Source organism: Manis pentadactyla, chromosome 10, assembly GCF_030020395.1.
Source record: "Manis pentadactyla isolate mManPen7 chromosome 10, mManPen7.hap1, whole genome shotgun sequence".
In the NCBI taxonomy this organism is placed as follows: domain Eukaryota; kingdom Metazoa; phylum Chordata; class Mammalia; order Pholidota; family Manidae; genus Manis; species Manis pentadactyla.
Window position 1 is genome coordinate 26727939 of NC_080028.1, and position 15073 is coordinate 26743011.

General features: G+C 40.4%; 1 long non-coding RNA gene across 1 annotated transcript; it reads left to right on the plus strand.

The window, feature by feature from the left end:
• Positions 1-305: 305 nt before the first annotated feature.
• Positions 306-11870, plus strand: LOC118915582 (uncharacterized). The gene is made up of 3 exons (XR_005026129.2): positions 306-430; positions 6934-6986; positions 11506-11870. It is a non-coding gene; the product is annotated as an uncharacterized LOC118915582 (long non-coding RNA).
• Positions 11871-15073: the final 3203 nt, after the last annotated feature.

Below are 15073 nucleotides of genomic sequence, written 5' to 3' on the forward strand. Positions count from 1 at the left end.
GTTTAATCAAAACCCTGAACTTTGAACTAGAGTCAATATGAATATGTAACATATAGACTAACTGATTACCGACCCCTTGATGTATAACAGTGAAGACTTGTATATGGTCTGTCGGTTTGATTTTAAGCCACCCAAAGGTTTTAATCCACACTTAGAAGCTCAGTTTGATCACCCGTGGCAGCTGGACCTTGAACTTCAGCTAAAAGTGCCGAGGCAATGAGTTCTTTGGGTCTGGTAGGAAATGAGAGAGAGTGACATCGTTTCCCTTATGGGAGACTTCTCTTTTCAGTGGCCTTGCTAAAAAGTTTGCCTCCCAAACTAGAAGATTGCAAGGGGAAAACAAAGAGGCGTCTGTGCGTACACGAGAGCAGGCAAAAGCAACGCGCCGAGGAGGAGCCCGGGACACCCGCTCAGGCAGCGGAAAGTACAGGTGAGGGAGGAGGAGAAAGATGTGAAGTGTGGGAAAGCAGCAGTAGGAATAACAATAATATCAATTTGGAAACTAGAACCAGTATATAAAGTACATGAATAAAGCCAATAAAGCTCCAAGAGTGAAAACCATCCCAACAAGAGACAGGGAAGCCACGACAGAGGTTCCGGGTAACAATCAGAGCGCAGTGACTGACCAGCAGCAGTGCTGAGCGGGGGAGACAGCCCAGACTTGGACCTTTTGAGTTCCTGAACTTGAGCTCACCCCTTGCGTCGAAAGACTTAGTGACCTGAAAGGAAACTATCGTTGGTTTAAGTACGGACTTATGAATATATCTAATTTTATACTCAACTGCATGTGTTTAAGATCTTAATATTTCCATAAATCAACATAAGAAGGTATTAGGTTCACTCATTTGAAATTGCCTATATACATTCATTTTTTAGCTATAAAAACTGAAATTTCACAAGGTTCCAACGAATAGAGAGGAAGATCTTCTCAAGCAAAATCTTTGATTTTATTTTAAAATCCATGCTGGAGATAGTTGGCCTTCAGTAAGATTCCTACATTCTCTTGGAGTTTGTGATTTATGAACTTGGTGCCATCTGGGGAAGGGGCAATCCCCAAAGCATTCAGCCTGCCCCTGCCTGGGATGTGACAAGAAGCTGGGGAGAAAAGGAGGTTCCGGAACTACATAGGCTGAGGGAGGTGGTATCAACTTCAATACTTGTTTATTTCTTTTTGTTGCTTTGCTTTTTATTTCTAACTCATCTGACTTTGGGTTCCAGATTTGTTTTTCTCTTTGTAAACTAGCTTTTGAAATTATTATCTGGCCCATCTGTTTGCATCTCTCAAATGAATGTAAATTGGCTTTTGTTTTAAATTTCAGGTACTTTAGTTTTGATGTTACTGTTCATCGCCTATAGCAGTTTGGCCATGGCAGTGAATTTTTTGCTGCCAAGAACAGAGAAGCATGCTGTTTTGAATCTTTTTTTCAAATGAATGTGCATTTTAGTATAAAAGAATTCTCAGTTTTTCATAGGTTTGACTTGCCTCTGATCTTATGTTTTCTTTCTTTTTTCTTTCATTCTTTCCTGTCCTGCGGCCCCACATTAATGCTATCATGTTTCTTTTCATATCCTCCCTTACAAGGAACCCAAGACAAGCCACTCTCTTTTCCTTTCTCAAATTAAAAAGAAAAAGATGCCTATGGGATCATGCTGATTCCTGTGGGCAACCTTGCTTGAATGATCACAGTGCATTAGATAATGATCCTTCACTGGACAATCAATAATTATTGAGCACCTAGTTTGTGCAGGATACTGTACATACAATAGCATAGGCAATGATGGGAACACATTTCATGAGAGACATTGAAATATTCATGGACATAGACTTTCTTGGCAATTATGTTTTTGAGATCCACTTATAATGGACACATATTTGGCATGGAAGAAAGTTGAAGACTTGCACAAAGGTTTGATGTAATGTCTTTTTATGAATCTAACCATTGTGAAGCTTGGCATGTGTACCTGAGGAGCTATGTCCTGTGCACCGCCGGTGGTGCCATACCCTGTAAGGTGCACAGGTAAGAAGTAGATGATAGTTCTGCAGGCAGGTAAAGGCTTACCTTACTAAATGTTCTCCCCTCATCCCACCTCAGTCACACTATGGAAATGTTTTCCTTTTTGAGGATTACCATATAAGTACTTTTTTCCCATGTAGTATTTTCCTATCTAGGACAGGGTGCTTCTTACGGAGCCACACCTTAGAAAGAGCAGCTGACCCTGGCTTTGCTTGGCAAGAAACAAGGCCATGAACAATTGTGACACAATATGGTTTCACTTTGACATGACAGAAGTGGTTTGGGAAAGAGTTCAAAGAAAGGTCACCTTGAGCAGTTCTAGGGAAGGAAAAGAACATAGAGTCACTCAACAAACAGTGCTACTGAAAAGAAGTAACAGACACCAAAGAAGGAAACTGAAGAAACATCAGGGCCGTCTTCATTCTAATTGCAGTTTAGCTTTTGCCCAACCTGAGGAGGGATGTTCCAGTGAGCAGAGGGGCAGCTTGTCAGGAAGCCGGGGAAAGCTTTCACCAGCTGTCTGGACGGGAGGCTCACACAGGGAGACCCACGCATCGAGTCCACCTGGGACTTGCCTGGTCTTAACACTGATTGTTCCCTGGAACCCACTCCGTCCTGGGCACACCAGGATGACTGGTCCTTCCTGCATTTTCTTGGGCTTCTGAGCCATCTTTGTAGAGGTTACACTGTCTTTTGTTTTTTGGTAGCATCAGCTTTTCCTTCCTAGAGAATGTTGCCTCTTCCTTCCCCACTCTGCAGCACCGTTTTCCCTTTAATTTTAGAAACAGATTCATTCTAGGAACATCACCTCCTAAGCTGCTGTTTGGCACTCTGTGAGAAGAGTCTCTGAGGGCTCGGATAGGGCTTGCGAAGCTGAGAGATTTCAGAGGTGTCATCTTCACTAGAATTCAGCAGTGGCCACCTATGTCCACGTGGAGATAAGTGTGAAGTATGGTGATTTCAGCAACGGGCAAGTTGTTGGTCCTGAGAGATAAGCAGTTACTGACTTTCTCATGGAGGTGGCCTGGGATATTCCAAGATGTGCACACTTATAAAATATGTGCTTGCCTTTGTACAGATAGGTCTTTGTTTAAACTATAGTTTATGGGAAGATATTAAGCCATGGTTATAATACTATCTTTTGGTAAGATCTGTGGCAATATCACAAAATAATGTATAAACTCTGTAACTGGAGAATGTTTTCAAAAATTTTTGAAACTAGAACTAAGTAATTCACTTAAAAAAAGTCATCTAGGTGAAATCTAATACTTTCTGTTACTTGAAGATGTTTGTAATAAAGTGAAATCCCATGCTAATTCTTGGCTACAAGATAGTCAAATTAGAATGTCCTTAACAAAAAAAACAAGAACATTCATGAACTAAGATTTTGTTCATAAGGTCAGCTTTCCACTGACTTGATTAACAGTGGAGAGAAAATGCACTGTTTCGGTTTAAGCTTAACCATAGTTAAAACAAAAGTTGACAAAAAGCAGGACAAACCTGTTAAAAATGCATCCAGTGTTTGGAAATACAGTTACTAGTGAATGGGGGGGGGGCATCCCAATGTGGACAATTAATACAAGGACATTAGGGTAGAATATTGCATAAACTATTAGGCGGGGTGGGGGCCAGTCAAAAGATTTTGATCTGTGAAAATAGTCTACTATTGTTGGTATTTCTTAGTTGAGCATTCTTCTATTTAAAGATTTGAATAGTAAGAATCTTAGTAACTGAAGGTTGTTTCTGCACTAAGAATGTTAAGTTTACTGGTTTCTTTGTATGTAAAATCTCATTTAAATCACCCAACAATCATATGAGGTGGGTATAGCTATAACCCTCTCACATTTACCTCTTAAGGTCTAGGTGGTACATAAGGGTACATATTATGTGGCCCCAATGCTCTTTTTTTTTTTTGGTTTTCATCCTGGCAACATCATACTGTTTATTTATTTATTTAATCAATTAATTTTTATCCAGGTATCATTGATATACACTCGTATGAAGGTTTCACATGAAAAACATTATGGTTACTACATTCACCCATATTATCAAGACCCCCTGCCATACCCCACTGAAGTCACTGTCCGTCAGTGTAATAAGATGGGTGGCCCCCACCTTCTTAGTGAGTGTTTCTGGAGGTGGGCCTCAGAAACCTCATTTTTAATAAGTTCCCAGATGGTTTTTATGCCCTCAAAATGAAATACACATCTAATAATCAACAGTCTGTTTTTACCATCAATGATATTATTATTCTCCTTGTGGGTTCCCAGAATGAGGTAGGACCCTGCTCTCATTTTTAGCCAGAGCAGATACACTACTTTCCCAAGTTAGTTCATGGTGTAGAACAGTTTCTGAATAGGAGAGGAAATGTATCTTAATAGGACTCATAAAAATTTTGAATGTGTCTAGGAATCAAGTTAAACCTCTCTGTCCTAGCACAAGTAGCTGGAAAATTTTCGTGACCATTAAACAGAGTATTCTGTTCATGTCTTCACACATTTTATATAGTTAGAGTGCCTACAGTCAGGAGCCAGCAGGAGCTGGGCGGTTTGAGAGAGAAAGAGAGCTTTTAGATTCACAGTCTCCTCCCAGAAATGCCATTCCTGATAAAGTTTATGAAGAAGTAGACACTGGATTGCATGAATATCTTAGTAAGAATATCTTCCAAGAGGTTTATTTAAAGATGAGAAACACATGGTGCTAAAGAGAGCTTACGCGTAGATGCAGTAGAGAAACTGGTTAACATTAAGGTCAGGGAGTTTTGGCCAAAAAAAAAAAAAAGTATTCCTTTATGTGGCTTGGAGAAGTAGAGCAAGTATTTTGAATCCAGGGTTTTGACAAATATTTCATAGTGTAGAATAGATTCCTCTTCAAAAAAACTGAAGTAAATGTTTGGTCGGTTTTTTTTTTCAAATATATATTTACTGTCACATAAGCCTGAACTTCCAAACTTGAATTTCTGGACATATCAGTGAGGCTAAAAGCCCTTTTTGTTCAACATGGCCTGTTAGGAATTGGCATCTCTTGTTATATTGCCCTCCCTAGAGCAACGTCCAAACAAATGCCTCTCTCCTTCCTTGTTCCTCCTACCTGCCTATTCTCCTCATCTTTTCCTTTTTCTCTCATTCTCTCTCTCTTTTTGTTTTGGTTCATCTCCCTGAATCTCACCCTTTCTCTCATCTCATGTCAATTTCCCTGTATCATGTTCCCAACCCACTCCAGCCCATAGTATTTCTCCTTTTCCTGACTTTTCATATTACCAAGTATCTGTAGCAAAGACTTTGACTCATGGATATTCTAACTCAGAGTATCATCCGATTGCATTTTATGTATAAGTCCAGTTCCCTCAACTAGATCCTAAACGTTTAAGACCCAGAAAGAAAACATTTATTACTTCTTAATTTTCAACAGAGTGCATAACAGGGTTCAATAACTAAATGGTATTTGAATCACACTGAATTTTTTTTCTATTTCCCAGTCAAATGTATTTCTTTTATTATTCTTGCCCAGCCATGCAAATTTTAATCTGTATCTCTTTTGATGGGCTAGGAGAGAAAAAAAGAGTTGGAAATCACAATCAACTTATTCATTTGTGGAAGGCAAAGTGTTAAAGAATATTATTAATGAATTATTAAAGAATAAAAATATAATTAATACACTGAATTTAGTCTGAAAATGTATTCGCAGGTCATATAAGAAAAGTGAAGGTGGTTATATCTCAACCAGTGTTGACAAGCTGGGTGGTAATAGCCGTCAATCAGCAAATAGATCCCAAATACTACCTAAGAAGCTACCTGTTAGTTGATATAATTTCAGCTCTGCTAAGTAGCCATTTGAAATGTGACTATGTAGAAATAACTTCAATTTATAAAAATTCCTTTCCTACTTAATTTGATCACTGTTTATGCTTGGCATAAAGACTTTTTACATAATTGTTAGTGGTTACATACTGTCATTAGCCAAGTGGTTGAACATGGTCTGTAGGATTTTTCTATTTATGGTCAAATAATTCCTTTTAAGAACAATAAAACTTTATTTTTTAAGGAGAGTAAAGGCCCACAGACAGTGATAAAGGCCAGATGACAAGAAATCAACAGACTTCAGGAGATCTTACTAAGTACAAGATCTTAGCAGAAAAAAGGTATTCGATAAACATCTGAAATATATGAAAGCAGGTTTGCTCATGCATTTGTTTCTTAGTGTAATGAAAAATAGCATAAACTGTGGTGTAGGAGAGCTTTAATTCAAATCCCATATTTTTACTTTCTGGCTGTGAGATCTTGGACAAGATACATAATGCATTTGAATATTAATTTCTTTATCTGAAAAATATATGTAACAGTATTTCAATGGGTTTTTTAAAGTAATGAGAAAAATCTTTAAATGTCTTGGCAAAAACATAAAAATTGCAGGTGCTTTTTGAATGACGTCATTCATACCTCAGTTTCACCACATTACAAGGGAAAAGACTGACATGGACATCATGGCACAAAGATAATTAAAATTTACAGTGTGAGACTCAGAGATCAAGAGATGTGACTTAAAGGTTAAGAATTAGTCTATGAATTCACCTGAAAAGTTTTATTCTCTATGTGTGTCTGTCATCAAAGTAACTAACGTTAACACTTTCTTCTATGAAAAAGAACCAGAACTCTTACATAGGCCGATAGCCCAGGTCCACAATGACTCAGGCTGAAGTCCACAGATAGCCTGTGTGTGCTCACATGTGAGAATGCTTGGTGAAAAGCATCAATGGTACAGAATTGTCCCCAAGACAGCTTTAGTGTAGCATATAGCAGATGGAGCTCAAGGTCAGGATTGTCCTAGAGTGGTAGGCTGGACAGGGAAGGGGCTGGAATTCCTAACAGATGACAGCTGGCCACAGTTCACCTTTTCTCCCACACTTCCTGTGTTCCAGGCACTGTGCTGAACATGCATTATCTCCTTTAATGCCTCCAAGACCTTCCTGAGGTAGGTGTTGCTGTTATCTTCAAATTTCAGATGAGAAAACTGAGGCACAGAGATGTTTTTGTAATTGGTCCCAAGGTACACACCTAGGAAACTACCAGTAAGTATGAGTTGAACTGTCTGAATCCAAAGGCTGTTTTCATAAATGTTTCTGAAAAAAAAAAAAGTATTAGCTACACTTACACAAACACCAAGGGAGGAACCTCACGGATCTGGGGTGGGGGACGGATGTATGAAAGGGAGGAAATTTTGGTTAGCCAGTCCTGTGCAATTTTGTCAGTCTGGTATGCTGCCTAAATGACATGGAATCTGTGCTTACATGATGCTGGACAGGAACATCTAGCGATAGGAATGGTGTACGTGCTGTGTGTCCAGCAACAGGGTGGGTTGTCTATTTCCAGGGCCTGGGGGCTGCCCACTGACTTGACCCAGATAAGTGCTAGACACAGGAGCACAGGTGCAAGATCAACCGGTCTTCTTCTTGGATGGAATTTTCCTGCTCAAAAAAAAAAAAAAGATGCAGGAAAACAACAGCTTCCTATGACCTCATTCTGCTTAAAATTCCTGGATATGTCTCTATTTCCCTTCTGGTTCCAGACTTTTTCTTACTTGCTTTAAGACAAAATTCAGCTTCTTTAAAAGGAAATGAGTGTCAGCTTCATAAAGAAGTGGTATTGCTTTTTTGTATCCAGAACATTTTGAACTATAGAGCCAAAGCATCTTATTTAATCAGTTCCTAATTCAGTTTTTTTCTCAGATGGTCAATTTTTCCTGACAATGTGTTCTGTAGACTGTCTGCATTCGAATCACTGGGCATGCTCATTAAATTCAGCCATTCATTTAGCAAAGCCACTTACTGAGTATGTACTATGTGACAGGCATTATACTGGTTTGCAGGCCTCTCCACATTCAGAATGAATGCCTTCATAGGTGGGCCCAGGAATCCTCATTTTTAACAAGCTCCCAGATATATTCTCAAAACTTTTAAGACCTCTGACCTATATTATGAAATCTTCAAATACAGAGCAGGCTATTTTATGTAACTTCATTTCTAGTACCTAACAAATTGCCTGGCATGGTGATGTTGATGTGTGATTGGTTACGAGTCAATGAGACAGGAATTTCCAGACTCACTGCTGCTTGGAGTAACTTAAGAATATTGAAACCTATTGTTTATTCTTGTTCATATTTTTATACTTTTCAATCTGCTGGTCTTGAGTCTAGCTGCTGAGATACCTGTAAGTGAAGAATCTGTTATTTCAGAGCTCTAGTTTTTGTTTGTTTGTTTTTCCCCAGGAATATATTAATCATTAGATTATGTGCTTCCTTACTGAGATATTTTCAAAATACATTTTGTGTTTTTATTCAGAAATCAAAGAATGTCAAGGTTGAGTAGATCTTAAAAGAGAAGCATTTCAACCACTCAACAAGTACTTAAATTCTCCCACAGTGTACTCTGCTTTAGAGCAAGGCAACTACTTTAACAACTTCAAAATTTCACCGGTTTCATCGCAATGAAGTTTATTTCTTACTCATGTCTTATTCCAATACAGATTAGCAGGAGGGGTCTTTTGACATTCAAGAACCCAAGTTCTTACTGCCCTGTGGCTCTGTTATCCTTTAGATAACCAAGGTCTTCCCCTTTCAGCAAACAGACAGTACAAGAGGGTGAGGATCACACACAGTGGGTTTAAAGCGCAGCTCTGATGTGACATACAACATTTTCACTCACATTTAATCAGCCAAAACGCAGCCACTGGCCCACACTGAACTACAAGGGAGACTGGCACAGGCACTCAAAGTGTACGACACACACCCCCTGCCTTGGCCTACAAGAGTTTATATGGCCTGCCTACAATTCTTCCAGGGACCAGGGGACTGACCACTTTTTGAGTTAGATAACATATCCTCTTTAAATATCTTGGACAGGTAGAGAGCTATTCTTTTGTTAAACTGAAAATGTTTGCTGCATTGGCAAGATAGCACATTACTTGAGTATGTGGGCTCTAGAGTCAGTCTGCTTGAATTTGTATCCCTGCTCCATCAACTTTGGGCAGTTGCTCATGTCTCAGAATCTGGTTCCTCATAAGTTAATGCATAAATTGCCTGACTTAGAATAAATTCTCAATAAGGGTAAATGAATGAATATTGGTTCTTGTTCCATCCTTGTCCTCACAGAGAAACATCCTCATCTTTGGAATAGTTGAAGATATGTCTGACTCTATTCTGAGTATTTTCCAGAATCTCCAACTATTCCTCACATGACCTCATTTAGCACCCCCTCTCTGTCTTCTTCACTCTTCTCAGATTGTGCTCCAATGTATCTATAGCCCTTTGAAGAGTGTGGTGCTCTTACCAGAGTACAATATTCTAGTATGCTCTGACCGGGGCAGACAGCAACAAAACCATAACTTCCCTATTTTTAGTTGCTGTACAGTTACTTATGTAGCCTAAGATCACATTATCTTTTTAGCCACCACTTCACCCACTCGATACATATTGATCTTATTTCCTGCTAACATTTAAAAATTTTTATATATATGTAATTACAGAGCCAAGCCTCTTTCATCGCTGTAGGAATTTTTTGGTTTCAAGAGAAGATTCATATATTTACATCTACAGATTTTTAGTGGGCTCTATTTGATCCTGCATTTTCAGTCTTACAGGAAGAGTCGCAGCACCCTTGGGGCCCGGCTGCTACCTCACAGTGGTCAACAAAATTTATTTGACATACAGGGAGAGTGACTAAGACTCCTATGTTAGTGTAAATTTCTTTTGGCCCAGAGTACACCAGAAAATCTACTAACACCAGGGATATTTACTAAGCTAGTGTTTAGGATTTTTTTCCTCCTATATTTGAAGAGTTTAAAAAAAAACAGCATATCCTTCTTTTGGCATTGAGACTCCTACCACTGCCTCAACCCGAATTGCTTCGGATTTTTTTTCTTTGTGGGCAGGAGTTTTTCTGGGTCTGCTGCCACATCATGTGGGTTTGGGGAAGGACAAGAAGTGAGACAAAAGATGTGGTGGCATAAGCAGGGGGATACTGCCGATACCATGGCAGGAAGGAGTTGGATCTAGTGGTAGTTGAACTGGACGATCTCCAAGGTGCCTTGCAAACCTATGATTCTAAGACTCTATGTGATAAATAAGTGGATTCCAGCTCCAGAAGCCTCAGTGTACCAACCACCAGCCTGGGAAATGGAAACATATAATTTTTTAAATACTTGTTCTAAGTACTGTCTCTTCATATTAGGAATGATACCTTCTTTCTTAATATTTCATTTGTGATCACTGCTTCACAGTCCTCCTCTTCACTATGAAAGCCTGACCCTGGCATTTAATTCACAAAGCTCTCTGGTTTTCTTTACCAAAGTCAATCTTTGATAATGGTTTGTTTGAGGCTGATACACTGGCCTTTTCTACATGTAATAATAGCAGCAGCAATAATAGCTATACTAAAGCTGATATTATTGAGCACATACTATGTGTCAGGAACATACGATGGGGTAAGTATGATTAACCACATGTTAAAGAAGAGGAAACTGAGACATAGAAAATTTAAATAATTTGCCCAGGGTTGTGTAGTGGCATAGCCAGTTAAATAGGCACTCCAACCATATAATGCAAACTATCATTCACCAACGAGCAAAGGCCCTGCCATTCATCACCCCCAGAGGCTGAAGACTTAGCTGCTAAACTGCCACAGTAAAGTCTCAGGCCACATACAACCCATTCCCTTTTGTGAACGCTTTACACTAATGCACCTCACTTTGACATATCATGCTTCAAAACAGTATCTCTTAACCCAGTGGTTGATAAAAAGCCAAAATCGCACTTTGGTGTCATTTCAAAATGATCAGCATAAAGTGACGGGCAACACTTGAATTAGGGACACTTCAAGGAACCCAAGGAGAGATCACGTAACATTTTAACACAATGACTTTTAAGAAAATACTTGCATGGTCAAGGTCACCAATCCCTTCACTTCACCTGGGCTAGGGTGGGAAAACCCCAAGAAACAGAACAATCCAATCAACTCCTCCCAGAGCCCACATGCACAGCTGATTTCTGAGAAACGAACTTAACTGTCAGAGGTTTCATGATCAGCTGCTGGGCAACATCCGGCATCAACCTAACCACTAATCTCAGATCTCATAGCAACACATGTCTGCTGGAACCCAAAATAGCCCTGCCTTGAGCACTTTTCACTTCTTATCACTTGAGCAAGAGCGTGTGTAAAAAAGGTGTCTGTCAGCCAACAGCTGCTAGTTTCCAGAGAAATGAGTGGATGTCTGGCTGCTTCCATTTAATCAGTCACCATCTCTATCAGCAGGATTAATGCTCCCATTTTGCCAGCCACCTCTATCTATGCATATTTTCTTTTATCCAAGAGTCTACTGGATTATTTCAGATTCACTGGCATATGTGATGTTTCCATAGGGCTTAACATTGAATGAAATCCCCTTTCATCCTAACCTTTCTCCACTATATTTTGTTTCTTAACATATTCCTTTCACAGAAACACATTGGAGGCTAATCCCCAAGACCTGGGGAGAGATACACCCAAGAAAACCTTTTTGACTTTGCTAGAGGATCTTCACCTGCTTCAAACTTGTTTTCATCTCATCAGAGCTCCTCATTTCTTCATCCCTTGGCAGCAGTCAGAAACTCTGCTGCCATAAAGTGGATTACTCCTGAATCAGGGCATCGTGCCCACTGGTAGCACTGCTTTCCTCTAGAACCACTCCAGGACCCACAGCCTAGGAGCACTCGGCTTGCTCTAGTAGGTGCAATGCAGCTTTGACCTGAATTCTTCTCTAAAGAAAACTCTCTGGGTGTGCCCAAGAACAATTTACATTAGCAGGAGAAATAAATAAGGAAATAGCAATGGAGTAAATTGTTGAGATTTATTACAATAAGGATATACTGTTTTATGATGATAAATCAATAACAATTTTTATACTGACATGTCTAATCACCTACGTGGTTGGTTTCTGCACTAGATTTAATGTAAGGAAACAACATGAAAACTCTTTTTCCCCTGACTCCTGCCAAGCCCCTCTTGAGTGGTTACATGCAGCCACCACATACTCTGCCATTGAAAGGAGTCAGGTGGCCATACTTATTCTCTACAATTCCCATATGTTTTTGCTTCAAAGTGAAAGCAACCTAGGATACATTCTTTGCTCTGTAGGAGCCAAGGATTCAGAGTTGAATTTAAATGATACCAAAAGAGATCTTCAAACTCTGCAGAAAGCCTAGCATCTGGGAGGTTGTTCATTAAGACCAGCTAGAACTATTATAACGCAGAGGAACCAAGGGTTTGATAGAATGCAATTTGTGAGCAATCATTAATTATTTACTATGGATAAGGCATTTGTTTCAGTTAAGATCGACCTCTCCTGCCTTTAAAGCATACTTGAAGAAGAAAAGGAAGAGGAGGAGGAGGAGGAGGAGGAGAAAAAGGAGGAAGCAGCTGATGACAGTGATGACACCAGCTGTTGGGGAATCAAAAAGTGGGCCTGTTAGTCTCCCCCAGCCCTGCTCCCCAGCCTCCGAATCTCAGGTATTATCTCACTTTGAAACTTATCAAGCCAGCAGGATATAAGACAGTAAGGGCCTCCTAATTGTCTGCCTCAGCAATATCCCCAAGTACCATCCCTCCCGGAGTATTAGAAGGGAACAAACATTTAATGGGCTCTTCATCACTTTACACGCCTTCAATGTAAGGTACCATTTAATTCTCAAACAAGCTTATCAAGTAGGCAATGCTGCTCCCGTTTGTACAGATTAAGCTCAAGAATATGAGAAACTTGCCCAAGTTCACACAGCTAACAAGGGAGTCACTGGCATTCAGATCTGTGTCATTTGGATTGCCAGGTGGAGTCTTGTCCCATCATCCCATATGCACCTCATCTCTGTTCTGCCAAGAGATTGATCTAGTGTCTCCTTTCCAACCTGATGGGTCTGGCACATCTTGCCCCAGATGGAGTTTCCGGTACCCGTCCATGTCCCCATGCCTCATGGGTGAGATTCTACCCCACCACATGCATTTTGCTTTTGCAAGTGGCTTTTCCCAACGTGCCCATGCATTTATGTTTCTCACCACTTTACATAAGCCTGACCATCCCTCAGACATAAAGTCCAACCCCACAGCACACTGGATATACTGACAGTCACCACATAGATCAAAGAACTCTCATTGAAAATGCAAACACAGGTTTCCCCCCCTACCCAAAAGTAGAGCGCTCCTATGCAGCCTTTCAGAAGCTGACATGGAAGAAAGCAAAGAAGCAATTGCCATTAATTTATACAGAAAAGGTTTTGAGCATTCTCAGACCCCCAAAAAATAACCTCTCTTAGGTTTTTCTGATACTTTAGGACACATTTTGTGAAACAAGGCACAAAATTGGGTGAGATAAAGTGGAGCGGCTCACAGAAACAGTTCAAAGCTGTGGCACCTCGATGCTGGCACGCTGAGCGTGGTTCCCTGGGAAGGCGCATGGGGGGGACCACTCTTACTGCTGAGGGTGTGGGGCATGTGCTGGTTGTATAACGCTACTGCACAACAGTGTTGGATGCTCTTTTCACTTTTATTTTTCTAAAAGCAAAAATCCTCTTAGGCTTTATTTAAGTTAGAGAAAATAACTACTAATGTAGGTTTTTCTTAAAAGTGAAGTGGTATAATGGGAACTTCCCAAAAGCGGGTGAAATTGCTACTGTGGAAAAAGTGGGGAATTGATAAAGACAGGATTTTTCATATGATTTTATAACATTGGCTTAAAATATGTTTTTCACTTCTGATCAGATAAGAAAATGCTATCATGCATGCTGCTGTTTTGAGCTGTGAGTTTGAGGAGCCTTTTTAATGAAGTAGGGGACTCTTCCTGGGTATCCATGGGCCCGTCAACTGAGACGGAAGAAAGGCTCCCAAGACTGTTGAATGTGACACGACATTTTTCGAGGGGATAGTGTCAGGGAGAGGAGGTGCCATCACAGTCAGTTTTAAGAAGAGGGAAAGGGGTTGGAGGGGAGAGGACTTAAATTTATTGAATGCTGATTCTGTGCCAGGTAAATGGCTTGACACTTGGCTAACTTTGTTTTCTTCAATCGTCTGAACAATCCTGTGAGGCATAAACATTCTATACCTACTACCACCAGCGCCACCATGCAGACTTACGGAGCAGCACCTTGTCTAGGCTCCCAGTGCTGTTGAGCTGCTGAACTCATTGGAACCCACGTCTCTCTGGGCTGTTTTCACTGCACTGCGTGATCTCCTAATGAGTGGGACTCTATTGTGGGCCTGGAGGATTAAAGAGTGATGAAACATACACCCTGTACCAAAGAGGCTTACAATTTAGTTAGGAGACAAACAGATTTTGAAGGTCAATAGCAGCATATGCATCCAAAAAGGCTAAGATACCAATGTGGCTACAGGAGCTCAAGGAGCCCTTGATTACAGAGTCCTCTTGAAGGACAGAGATTTGAGCGGGGTTAGAAGGAAGCTGAAGACTCAGAAACATGGAGAAGAGGCCAGCCTTTTACCAAGAAAAGGGCTCATCTTGAGCTAAGAGTATATGTGTTGGATTCATGGAACAAGGTGGGCCGTTGTGGCGGTTACTGTGGTGTCTGAAGTGAGCAGAGAGGGGGAGCTGAGAAATGCCCCTTGGAAGGTACAAGAAACCCTTGTTTCTCAAAGTGGGGTCCAAACACTACTGCCATTGCCATCTTCTGGAACATGGTAGAAATCCAGAATCTCAGGCCCTGGGCCAGACCCATGAAGTCAGAATCTGAATTTTAACAAAATTCCCCATGTGATTTGTAAGCATGTTACAGTTTCAGAAGGATTGCCTTAAAAAAGTAGGTGTACTCCTCTCATTTTCCTTCTTTTAGTTCCCCAAATAAGACAGGATTTTTTCTGGCTTTCTGTCCCCTTCTTTACCTTGTCTTTACACAGCGGCCCGGGGTGACTGTTGGTTGCACTTAGGGACTGAAGTGATGCTTCCTTTCTACTGCTTTGCTTAAAACCCAACATCCTCTTTCTGTAACTTCTGTGCGTCACTCTCTTCTTCCTTTTCACTGGCATT